Source organism: Mastigoproctus giganteus, chromosome 10 (assembly GCF_048544385.1).
Source record: "Mastigoproctus giganteus isolate SK-2022 chromosome 10, ASM4854438v1, whole genome shotgun sequence".
Classification (NCBI taxonomy): domain Eukaryota; kingdom Metazoa; phylum Arthropoda; class Arachnida; order Uropygi; family Thelyphonidae; genus Mastigoproctus; species Mastigoproctus giganteus.
In genome coordinates this window covers 95089627-95101965 of record NC_143584.1, presented here as the reverse complement: position 1 = coordinate 95101965, position 12339 = coordinate 95089627, and the positions used below count along the sequence as shown (strand labels likewise).

The following is a 12339-nucleotide window of genomic DNA, read 5'->3' as shown; positions in this document are numbered from 1 at the left end:
AATAAACAGAAAGTCACGATTGACGTAGTAGCGTAGATGCTACGTTTTTGGATTAGATTATATATTAAGTAAAGTTAGCATGTTGCAGTTTGTTTAAATAAGTGACCTTAAAATATTAAAGAAATTTTCTTTTTACACTAGTTTGATGTCTCTTAGATAATAAGTAAATGATTATTCTGTTGGAGAAGAGTGCAGAGGGCATATAACATTAATGTTAAATTAAACTGTTAGTACATGACAGTTTTGTAATGACATTTTAGCAATTAAGATACTGGAAGAATACTTTTGGAAAATTGTTTTAAATTAAAATGAAAGTTTTTATTTATTTTCATTTAAAAGTTTGGCCTTTTCGGTTTAATATGTTTTTTTTTTCTTTATAATAACAAAAAATCATATCCAGGATGAGCAAGAAAATAACTAAACATTTTAAACTAATGTAAATTCCAAAAAAAAAAAAGTTCAGTGTTCATTTTATTTAAGATCCTTGTAAGGGTTAGTGAGATGGTTGAATGAAGAAACTGATAGAACAAGGATCCTGAAGTCACACTCTGAATTTTTGGGTTCATTTTATTTTATATTTTTTTTGTTTGCAGAATTCTTTCATCTATTTTTCATTGCTGCTTTATTTTATGAAATATCTTACAACCATTTAGAAGGTAAATTTTATGTATGGTATATTTTCTCAGTGAGGGCTTATAAGTTCGATTTGGCTTGATCAAGAAAGTTGCTTTACAAGCATGTTTAATTTCTTTTACTAGTTTGTGTAGGCACCTCCATAGCCAGGTGGGCAGGAGCAGCAGTGCATAGCACACGCTTCTTGATTAGACCGGGGTTCGAGCCTGTGACCACCAAATACAAAGGATGCGGAAAGGTCAGGGAATGACCACCGCATATCCCCGGGGCAATATGGCCTTAGTTGTGAATGCTCCTAAAAAAAAAAAAACTAGTTTGTATGCATTGAGTGGTATGTAAAGTTGACAGCTGTACACATACAACTATGGTTGTTAATTTTGAAAAACTTTTAATTATACTTTAAAAAAGTCTAATTATTGATTAAGAAAGATATGGATTAATACAGCAAAAAATAATGGAGAAAAGACTTGTGCAAGCTGAGAACCGAGGCCATTTTGTTACTGTGCATTTAACATGTTGCTACTTCATTCAAGGCCTCCATAGCCGAGTGGTCAGGGAGTGCAGTAGCACTCGCTCTTTGAGTAGACCGGGGTTCAAGCCCCCGACTGCCGAATACGGTCGATCTGCCAACCTGCACTGGACCAGCGTGGCAGATTATGGTCTATTTCCCTCAGCATGAATTGTTGAGGAGGCTTCCATCCTGCAGTGGGTTGATAATGGCTGCACTTTACCTTTTTTTTACTTCATTCCTCCAGCCTACAGCAACAACACAGACTTAAACAAAGATTCTTTCCAATAAACTGGCAGAATAGAAGCAGTGCTAGAATCCATTACTCTGCCTGCCGCTACTATTATTCTACCAGTCTATGTATCCTCTTAAGCTAGCAGTTTTCTGATCCACTTGATGCCTTGATGTCATCAGCAAACATTCTTGCACACCTATTTAAGTGTATCCTATCACTCTAAAAACACGCTCCTGTTGACAAGCACAAATGATGATGAGAAAAATTCAACCCCTTAAGTGTCGCAGTCTATCCCAAGCCTGCAAAAAATGAATTATCTGTAGTGGGACCTAAACCCTTTGACCTTATGTCCCACTACAGATAATTCTGCAAAAGGATAGTGATTAGCCCAATTAGCTCAATGAATGTAACTATGATTTACAAAAGAACTGCCATCAATGTTTCCCTATCCAAAGCATTTCTGCTACTTGAAGCTTTTTGCTGTGCTGTATTTGAGTCATGTTTTCTTTGGAAGACATTTTTTAAGTGTCTTTCTAAAAAATCATAATTTGAATGATAGAACTGGAATTTGAGTATAACTCCATGATCCTTACTGTGTTGATTTTTTTCCATTCTACGTTTAACTAATTCTGACAATAAGGTCCTTAATAATAACCTGTACTAAATTTTACAAGGATCATTTATAATCTGAGATAAATTTTAAGTGACCATTATAAGCTAAAATAAAAAGGAAATTAACATAAAACTGTTTTAAAATTTAAAGTTAATGTTATGTTTATTCAAAGCTTATATAAATTTTGTGTTAGTATTAGTAGTTGCAAATTGTGCAAGAAAGTAATCTTATACAGAATTAGCCAAAACAAAAAAAATAATTCTCACCTTATCTTTAGAACTGCTTGGAGTCATCATGTAACAAGTAAATATATGGGCTGTGTTCTAGTAACTAAGAATAAGAACAGGCACATGTATACCAATGCTAGGAGTACAGTAAATAAAACTGATTAATATGATGTGCTGGTCAAGACATCAAAGTTGGATATTGTTGGGATATCAGAGATGTGGTGCCACACAGATATTTGAATTTGGGGAGAACAAGTTGTGCAGAAAGGATAGGATGGAAGGAGTGTTATGCTTTTAGTTAAGAAGAATATTAAATCTAAGGCAGTTATTCCAGTGGACATGTGTGGTCAGTGCAATGTTGAGTCAGTTTGGTGTAACATAAGCACTGGGAAAGCCAAAATGAGAGGAGTGTGTTATAGGCCTAAACAACTGTACAAAGAAATAGTGGGCCAGTAAATCAGAATGTCTTATAATGGGGGAGTTTTAACTTTCCAGATATTGACTGGAACTTCTGGTTATTCACTCACGCTAGCAAGACTTTTGTGGATTTACTGGATTACTGTTTTCTACAGCAGCATGTGTGAGAGGCTAACCACAGGGAGTAATACTCTTTCTCTGATTATCAGCAGTGATTATTCATGCATAAAGAATCAGATAAAAGAACCACTAGGTGGCAGTGATCAAAGATGTAACTACCATCAGGGGTTGTTATTTGATTTTTAGGAGCATTAGCAACTAAGGCCATATTGCTCTGGGAATATGCGGTAGTCATTCCTTGACCTTTCTGCATCCTCCGTATTTGGTGGTGACGGGCTCGAACCCTGGTCTAATCAAGAAGTGTGTGCTACGCACTGCTGCTCCTTCCCACCTAGCTACGGAGGCACCACCATCAGGGGTAAAGGGAAGGGTTTTTGCTTTCGTAAAGGTGACTATTTTGGTCTCAGACAGTTTTTAAATTCTATATGGTAGGACTAATGATAATGTTGTCAGCAGCAAATTGTAAATGAGAAGCATTCAAGGAAGTAATCTTGGAAACTGTTAGGCTTTTCATACCAACTAAGAAATATTGTTCAAGGTTTAGGCCTAAATGGATATCAGATGAACTAACAAGACTAGTGGCAGAAAAGAAAAATGCATGGGATGCATATAAATCATCAGGCGATACAGAAGCCTATGATAGATATAAACTAGGCTGTAATCAAGTCACAAAGGAGGCAAAGGTAGATTACGAGAAATCTTTGGCAAAGGATGTAAAGACTTCTTTACTTAAGTTAATGCTAGAAGGAAGGGGATGAATCAGATTGGTTCAGTGGATATCGATGGTTTGACTGTTGATAATCCTCCTCAGGTAGCTGACAAACTGAATGATTATTTTGAATCTGCATTTAAACATGAGGAATTGTGTAGAGAAGTGGAGGCCAGAAGTTTGGCCAACTCTAATAGGGAGCTAAATGACTTTGTAATAATGAGAAGAAAGTGGAGGATAAATTGTTGAAGTTAAACATAAGAAAGGTACCTGGAGTGGATGGGATCTACCTGGTTATATTAAGGGATGCAAATGAGTAGCAGCAAAGGAAGTAAGGAAACCCTTAGCCATTATTATAAGGGCATCCTTGGATTCAGGAGAAGTCCCCACCGATTGGAGATGTGCAAATGTATCCCCAATTCACAAAGGGTATCAAAGCATGACACGAGTAATTACAGACCTGTTAGTATAACTTCTGTTCTAGGGAAAGTAATGGAGTCACTGTTAAAGAAGCAGTGCAGGATCATCTAGATCTGCAGCTATAGTTCAGACGCTGCATGGATTTGTTAAGGGGGAAACTTGCCTGACCATTTGATTGGTTACTGCGATGTGGTCACAAAATAACTGGATGCAAAAAATAATTTTGATATCATATACTTGGATTTCAGGAAAGCTTTTGATACTGTTGAACAAAGAAGGCTTCTGTACAAATTGGAGTAGTATGACATTAAGGTAAAGTTGCTGCTATGGATAAAAGGATGGCTGAGTGGTGATCAGTGGACACTGCTTGTTGTGGATTAATGTTATTAGTGGAGTCCTCGATGGTTAAGTGTTCTAAATTTATCATGATATTAATGTAGGTATAACAGGCTTAATGTCCAAGTTTGCAGATGATACAAAGATTGGCAGGGTAGTTAATGATAGTAACGATGGTATGCTGCAACAGGATCTGGGAAGGTGGGCTGAGGGAGGTTGCAACTGAAGTTTAACATTGACAAATGCAAAGTTCTGCAAATGAGTAGCAGTAACCCAAGAGTAACGTACCAACTGTGTGGTACTACACTCAGGGTAGTGGAGAATGAAAAGACTTGAGGGTATTTTTTCAGTCAGATATGAACCTTTCTGAGCAGTGCAGACAGGCTTCCAGAGCATGTCATGGGATCTTGCAAATGATATGTATTCAGGAATTTTGCTAGCAGGGATAAGGAGGTGATTATTGCTTTGTATAAGACAGTGGTCTTATACAAAGGAATAATAACCACACCTTGAGTAGTGAATACAGGTCTGGAGGTCTCATATTAGGAAGAATATAAGAGCTGCTGTAACAAGTACAGAGATGGGCAACGTGATTGGTGAGGGGAAGAAAGGGGTGCTCTTACCAAGAAAGGTTTAAGTTCTGCAAATTGCAGTGTCTGGAGACTAGGCACCTGTGAGGTGATGTGATTGAGGTGTGTGCCTTAAATGGTTTGAGCAAGTCAGGAGAATCACATCAGTACTGATGTGATTCTTGCCCTCACTCAGATTATTAACCTGATGGGGCATAAATTCAAAATGAGCAAAGACAGTTGTAGAATAGATGTGTGGAAATTTTCCTTCAGCTAGTGGGTGGTTGATGACTGGAACAAACTTCCATCTGTTATTGTGGAAGTTGATAGCTGAAACAAATTCAAAGAAGAAATAGAGAAACTGTTGAAGCTGATGAATAGGTGAAAAGGGAAGCTTTTTTTTTTTTTTGGCTGATAGTGTATAAACTTGCTTCCTTGCATCATATGACACTACTAATGCCCAGGTGGTAGATGACTCTCATCAACCAGTGCAATACCACCACTTTGCTTATTGGAGGCTTAAAGTGGTGGAACCCATGTGTAGTCTCCAGAGCTAAGTTCCAGTCAACCCTTCCCCATCTCTTCTATCGTGCAGTATGACTGATGACTTTTGAGGTTATGATGAACATCAAGGCGAGATCCAATCTTCGTTACATTTCGAGGTAATAGCTGTAAAACGGTGTTTGCAGCCTGGCCACTAGTTAGTACACTGTACCAAACCTATTGGTAACTCTTCAGGAGGCTTCTGGATCAGCTAGTGTATATAACCTTGCTACCTCTACTTTGCCGAATAATGACTGGAGGGAGTCCAAGTAGTGTGTATGCGGGGGCATTGTCGAGGCCACATGTCAAGGATCTGGGTATATTCTTATAATGCGTATGCCATATCCAAAATCACTACTTCATACAGCATGTCCCCCCCACCACTTTTTCTTACTATTATTGAATATACCATGAATTGTCTAATTAATAGAGTAAGCTTATCTGCGAAAAGACCTAAACCTCCCAAACACTTCCTAGTTCATTTCACAAATATACGTGGTCTCAATTCTAATCTCAACGACGTCCATTTCTACTTGCAGTCTGCCAAACCCCATGTACTTTTTTTGACAGAATCTCTGTTATCGGTTGATTCAACTGCTGCTCATCTCAGTTGTCCAAATTATTTGCTGTATGATTCCTTTCACCTCATAGGTGGTACATGTGCATATGTCCATTCCGATATTGCCTGTCAGAGACTTGGTAATTTGGAATCTCCTCTTTTCGATCTTCTCTGGCTTAAAATCTCTCTACCTTGTTGTGTCAAATTCATCTGTTGTCTCTACCGTTCTCCCAACTTCACTAATTAGTTGGAGCTCTTTGACTTCCTCTCTTTGCAACTTGATTTTCTCCAGTCCAACTTTCATAACAGTAAGGTAATTTTCTTTAGTGATTTAATGTTCACAACTCCAGCTGGCTTCTGTTTTCTAGTCACACCGTCCCAGCTGGTCAAGATGCTGAGGCTTTTGCAATTATTAATGACCTTGCACAGATTATTCATTTACCTAAAAGAATACTGGACAATCCTAACCATACAGCCAACACGCTTGATCTTTTTCTCACAAACAACCCTTCTAAGTACACAGTCAAAGGGAGTGGTTCTTTAGGCACCTCTGATCACAACTTGGTGATTGTCTCTTCTGCAATGGAGTCTTTATCTCATGGCTATTCCCAACCTCGTGTTGTTTGGCATTACAAGAATGCAAAATGGGATGACCTGCGAAATTTCTATTCTTCTTTTCCTTGGTCGGATTACTGTTTCAAAACTTCTGATATCAACGTTTGGTCAGATAGTGTCAGTGAAATTATTCTTGTAGGAATGGAATCCTTTATCCCACACTCCACTTTAAAATCTCGTCCTTTATCTAAATCTTGGTTTTCTGATAAATGTGCTTAGACTGTTCAAGAAAAGAACGTTGCATGTCGTAATTGGCTTGTTTCCAATTCTTCAGTTTCATTTTCTACCTACACCAAAGCTCACAACAATTGTAAAGCAGTTTTTAATCAGTCCAAACTAGATTTTGAACAGGCTAAGAGTAGAAAACTTGCTTCTTTCCCTAATGGTAGCTGAGCATTCTGGTCTCTTGTGAAAGCTATTGGCCACAAATTTTGCCCATCTCTGCTCCCACCTCTGTCAAAACCAGATGGTTCTGTTGTCACTTCAGCCAAGGATAAAGCTGACTTGCTAGCATCCCATTTTTCTTCCTACTTATGTATTAATGTTCTTGGTAAAACACCTCCCACCATTCCCAACACACTCCATTCAGTGCCTTCTATGGTCTTCCGTCAAAAGGATGTCAGAAGGATTTTGACGAATTTTGATGCTAAGAAAGCTCCAGGTCCTGATGGTATTTCTCCACTTGTTCTCAAAACCTGTGCTCCTGAACTTACTCCTGTTCTTTGCTGCCTTTTTTCACTTTCTTATTCCAAAGGCGTTTTTCTTTCTGCTTGGAAATTTGCTCATATCCAGCCAGTTGCTAAAAAGCTTGACAAATCCCTCCCATCCAGTTATCGTCCCATTGCAATTACTTCTACTCTTTCTAAAATAATGACGAAATCAATTAACTGCCAACTCTTAAACTACCTAGAAACCTTCTGTCTGATCAATGATTGCCAGTATGGATTCCGTCAGTGTCGATCCACTGGTGATATTCTGGCTTATGTTACCCATTTATGGACAAATTCAATGGAAAAGTTTGGTGAAACGTAAGCAGTTACTCTTGACATCTCAAAGTCTTTCGATCGTGTTTGGCATAAAGGTCTTCTAAACAAGCTTCCATCTTATGGTTCACCAACTGTTTTCTGTAATTGGTTATCCAGTTTTCTCTCTGATTGCTCACTGAGGGTGATAGTAGATGGCTCTCTGTCTTCTAACTTTCCCACTAATCCTGGTGTTCCCCAAGGTTCAGTTCTTTCCCTCACACTTTTGCTGTTGTATAAAAATGACCTTCCATTGACTGGAAATCCTATCCATAGCTTTGCCGATGATAGCACATTGCATTCTACTTTCCATTTTGAGAAGCCTTGCCCTGCTCAATCAGTTTCAACTTCACGAATATCCGCTACCAATTCCTTAAATGCTGGTATCCAAGTAATTCTCCAGTGGGGCAAAGAGAACTTAGTTGATTTCAATCCTTCTAAAACTCAGTCTTATCTTATATCTCGCAAAAAGGATTCTTCTGCTCCTATGCTTATCTTTGGTGACACTTCGATTTCTAGGCAAAATGATATCTCTTTCGGGGATTACCCTGACTTCTAATCTCTCTTGGCACAAGCACATTACAAATATTGCTTACTCTGCATCTAAAAAACTTGGTTTTCTCTTTTGCTCTCGGCATTACTTTTCTTCCAAACAGCTGTTCACTCTGTACAAATCGTAAATCTGCCCTACCATGGAATATTGTTCCCACATCTGCGGCGGTGCCCCCAAACCCCTCTCAGGCTTCTAGATTCCATTCAGAAGAGGGCAGTTAGGTTAATTAATGACTCCACTCTAACAGAGTCTCTGCACTTGCTGTCTCATAGATGTACTGTTTCTGCTGCATGCCTTTTCTACAGATACTTCCATGGGCATTGTTCTTCTGAATTGGCTTCTAGTATTCCCGTGCTGTCTTTCAAAACAGTCCAAACCCGTGCAGCCACTAGCCAACATCCATTTACTGTCCAACTTCAAACTCACAGAACCAACTTTTCATCTTCCTCATTTATTCATTCAGCTGCCGTTTTCTGGAACAACCTTCCTTCATACGTATTTCCTGAAAATTACAGAAGTTCAAGTCTAATGTCAACAGATATCTTCTTTCGTTTACTCAACCTCCATTCCATGCACGGTACTATATGTTCTAATATCTTTCATGTTTAGGGTTTTCATAAAAAAAACCAAAAAAAAACCTAGTATTTGAAAAGTGTTAGGGTGATGAGAACTTTTTATGCAGATATCTTAGTTTTTGAACATATTTTATACGAGAATCTGTTGATATTATTTCAGGGAGGAAATTGATGCCAACCAATCTTATTGGAGGGGATGGATAGGTGATGTGGGAAGTTTTTTTTTTTTTTTTGCTGATGTTCCATAATCTTGCTTTGAAATGCTTGATAATTAGATGCAAGAAAGAAAATTGTTCACTTTTACGATAGCATTTTAATTTTGAATATTTTATGAACACAACTGAAAAATCCATTTATTATACTGCAAAGATGATCTTTAATTAATTTTTTTAAATCCCCCCCCCCACATTTAATGTGCTTCAGATTTGTGCGTTAAAATTTTTTTTTTTTTTTTTTTTTCCAACCTCTGCCTTTGTGCATTATTTTCATTGTTGGTGAGTGAAACTTGAAAGAAATGATATTGAAAAACCATGTCCTACATTGATTTACACCTTGCTACATTCATAAGCAATCTCCGACTAGCGAGTGTCTCTGTTTGCTTGCTTGCTTGAGATCAAAGGTTACGATAAGGAACCATTTTTATTGGACTTATAGACACCACTAATTTTAAATTTTAGTTTTGGAGCACTTGGTAATTATATTCAAGAATTGGCTTTACTAAGCTTAACAGAAACTTTCCTTTTATTGTTTATCATGAAATTTGTTCTATAATAAAAATCTTAATGATACAGATTGACCTCCTGAGTGTAGTATCACACAGTTGGTACATTTCTCTTCGGTACATTTGTCAATATTAAACCTCAGTTGCCACTTCTCAGCCCATCTACCTAACTTTTCTAGATCCTGCTGCAGTAGTATACTGTCTTTACTATCATTAACAACCCTGCCAACCTTTGTATCATCTGCAAATTTGGACATTAATCCTGATATACCTTCATCGATATCATTAATAAACACACAAAACAACAATGGGCCCAGCACTGAACCCTGGTGGACTCCTTAATAATAACATTAGGCCACGTAGAGCAGTGTCCATTCATTACCACTCTCTGCCATCTCCCACTCAACCATCCTTTTATCCATTGCAGCAACTGGCCCCTAATGCCATACTGCTCCAATTTGTAAAGCAGTCTTCCATGTGCAACGGTATCAAAAGCTTTCCTGAAATCCAAGTTCATGATATCAAAATTATTTTTTGCATTTGGTTCCTTTGTGACCACATCGTAGTATCCAATCAAATTGATCAGACAACTCTTCTCCTTAACAAACCCATGATGTATATCAACTATTACTGCAGTCTTATCTAGATGATTCTGCATCACTGTAACCAGTGACTCCATTATTTTCCCTGGAACAAAAGTTAAACTAACAGGTCTATAATTATGTGTCACCCTTTGAGAATCCCCTTTATGAATTGGGGATATATTTGCACATTTCCAGTCCATGGTGACCTTCCCTGAATCTAAGAATGCTCTCATAAATATGGCTAAGGGTTTGCTAATTTCCCTCGCTGCCTCTTTCAATATAACTGGATAGATTCCATCTGCCCCAGGTGCCTTTTTTATGTTTAACTCAACAATTTCTCCTCCACTTTGCTTTCTTCTATTACAAAATCATTTACTAACCTCCCCTTCTTTACAGAATTCCTCATGTGCGAATGTAGATGCAAAATCTCATTCAGTTTGTCAGCTATCTGAGCAGGATCATCAACAGTCGAACCACCAAAATCAAGTGGACCAATCTGATTCATCCACTTTCTTCTAGAGTTTACATAATTAAAGAAGTCTTTGTTGTTTTTCTTTTCATCCTTTACCAAGGGTTCTCGTAATTAGCCTGTGATTGCCTAATCTCCTTTGTGACTTGATTATAGACTAGCTTATATTGCCATAGGCATCTGTTTCACCTGATAATTTATATGCATCCCACATTTTTCTTCTCTGCCATGAGCCTCCTTAGTTCATCTGACATCTATTTAGATCTAAATCTTCAACACTATTTCTTAGTTGGTATGAAAAGCCTAGTAGCTTCCAAGATTAATTCCTTGAAGCTTCCCATTTAGAATTGGCTGTTTCAAACATCATCAGTTGATCCCACTGTATAGAATTTAAAAACTCTCTGAGACCACTGTAGTCACCTTTACGAAAACAAAACCCCTTTCCTTTACCCATGATGGTAGTTTCATCTTTAAGTAAATCCTACATCAGTACACTGTGATCACTGTCACCTAGTGGTTCCTTTATCTGCAAATTCTTAATGCATGAAAAATCACTGCTGATAATTAGATCGAGCATTACTCTCTCTGGTTGTCCCTCGAACATGTTACTGTAGAAAATAGTAATCCAATAAATGCACAGAAGTCTTGCTAGCGCGCGCGAGTGACCAATCCACAAGTTCCAGTCAATATTTGGTTTTACGTGTTTCTTAATTAACAGCGTAATCCCTCCTCTATTCCTATCCTGTCTATCCTTTTTGTATACACTGTACTCCCCAAATTCCAATTCTGCATTCCTTATATTTGTGTGACACCACGTCGCTGATATTTCCAACAATATCTGCCTTTGATGTCTTGACCAGCACATCAAATTTATTTACTAAACTCCTATTGGTGTTCATGCAAGCATACATGCACCTATTCTTACTCTTAGTTACCCTAACACAACCCATGTATTTTCTTGTTGGACGATGACTCAAAGCAGCTCTTGAACTTAGCATTAGTAGAGGAATATGATGCAAGAAAGTGAGCAAGTGAGCTTATGCAGCATCAGCCAAAAAAAAAAAAAAAAAAACCCTTTCATTTCACCCCCCCTCTGTTCATTCAAAATACCTGTCCAGCTGAGCCTTAAATTTATTTAGGCTATCAACTTCCACAACAAGTGATAGAAGTCTGTTCCACCAACCAACTACCTGCTGGCTAAAGGCAAATTTCCGCACATCTATCCTGCATCTGTCTTTCCTCAATTTGAATTTATGCCCTCTCAGGTGATTATTCTGAGCAAGAGGAAGAATCCCATCGGTATTGAGCATGCTCAAACCATTTAAGGCTTTATACAACTCTATCAGATCACCTCGCTGGTGCCTAGTCTCCAGACACTGTAATTTGCAAAACTTAAGCCTTTCTTCATAAGTGCAGCCCTTTGTTCCATTCACTAATCTTGTTGCCCTTCTCTGTACTCGTTCCAGCAGCTCTACATCCTTCTTAAAATGAGGCCGCCAGACCTGTATACAGTACTCAAGGTGTGGCCTGACCATTGCCTTATACAAGGGAATAATCATTCCTTGCCTGACCAATCAAATTGGTCAGTCAAGACTTTCCCTTAACAAAACCATGCTGTGTCCGAGCTATAACTGAAGTCTTGTCTAGATGATCCTGCAGTGCTTCTTTAACCAGTGCCTCCATTAATTTTCCTGGAACAGAAGTTAAACTCACAGGTCTATAATTACTTGTGTCAGCCTTTGATCCTCCTTTGTGAATTGGGGGTCACATTTGCACATCTCCAGTCTATGAGTACCTCCCATGAGTCCAAGGAAGCTCTCATAATTATGGCTAAGGGTTTGCTTACTTCCTTTGCTGCCTACTTTAATATAACTGGATAGATCCCATTCACCCCTGGTGCCTTTCTTGTGT

The 12339-nt window shown here is 38.2% G+C and overlaps 1 protein-coding gene across 1 annotated transcript in view; it reads left to right on the top strand.

The window, feature by feature from the left end:
* Positions 1-12339, top strand: part of LOC150079166 (ubiquitin domain-containing protein UBFD1-like) — a 158484-nt gene that overhangs the window by 363 nt on the left and 145782 nt on the right. The gene's annotated exons all lie outside the window — the stretch shown is intronic.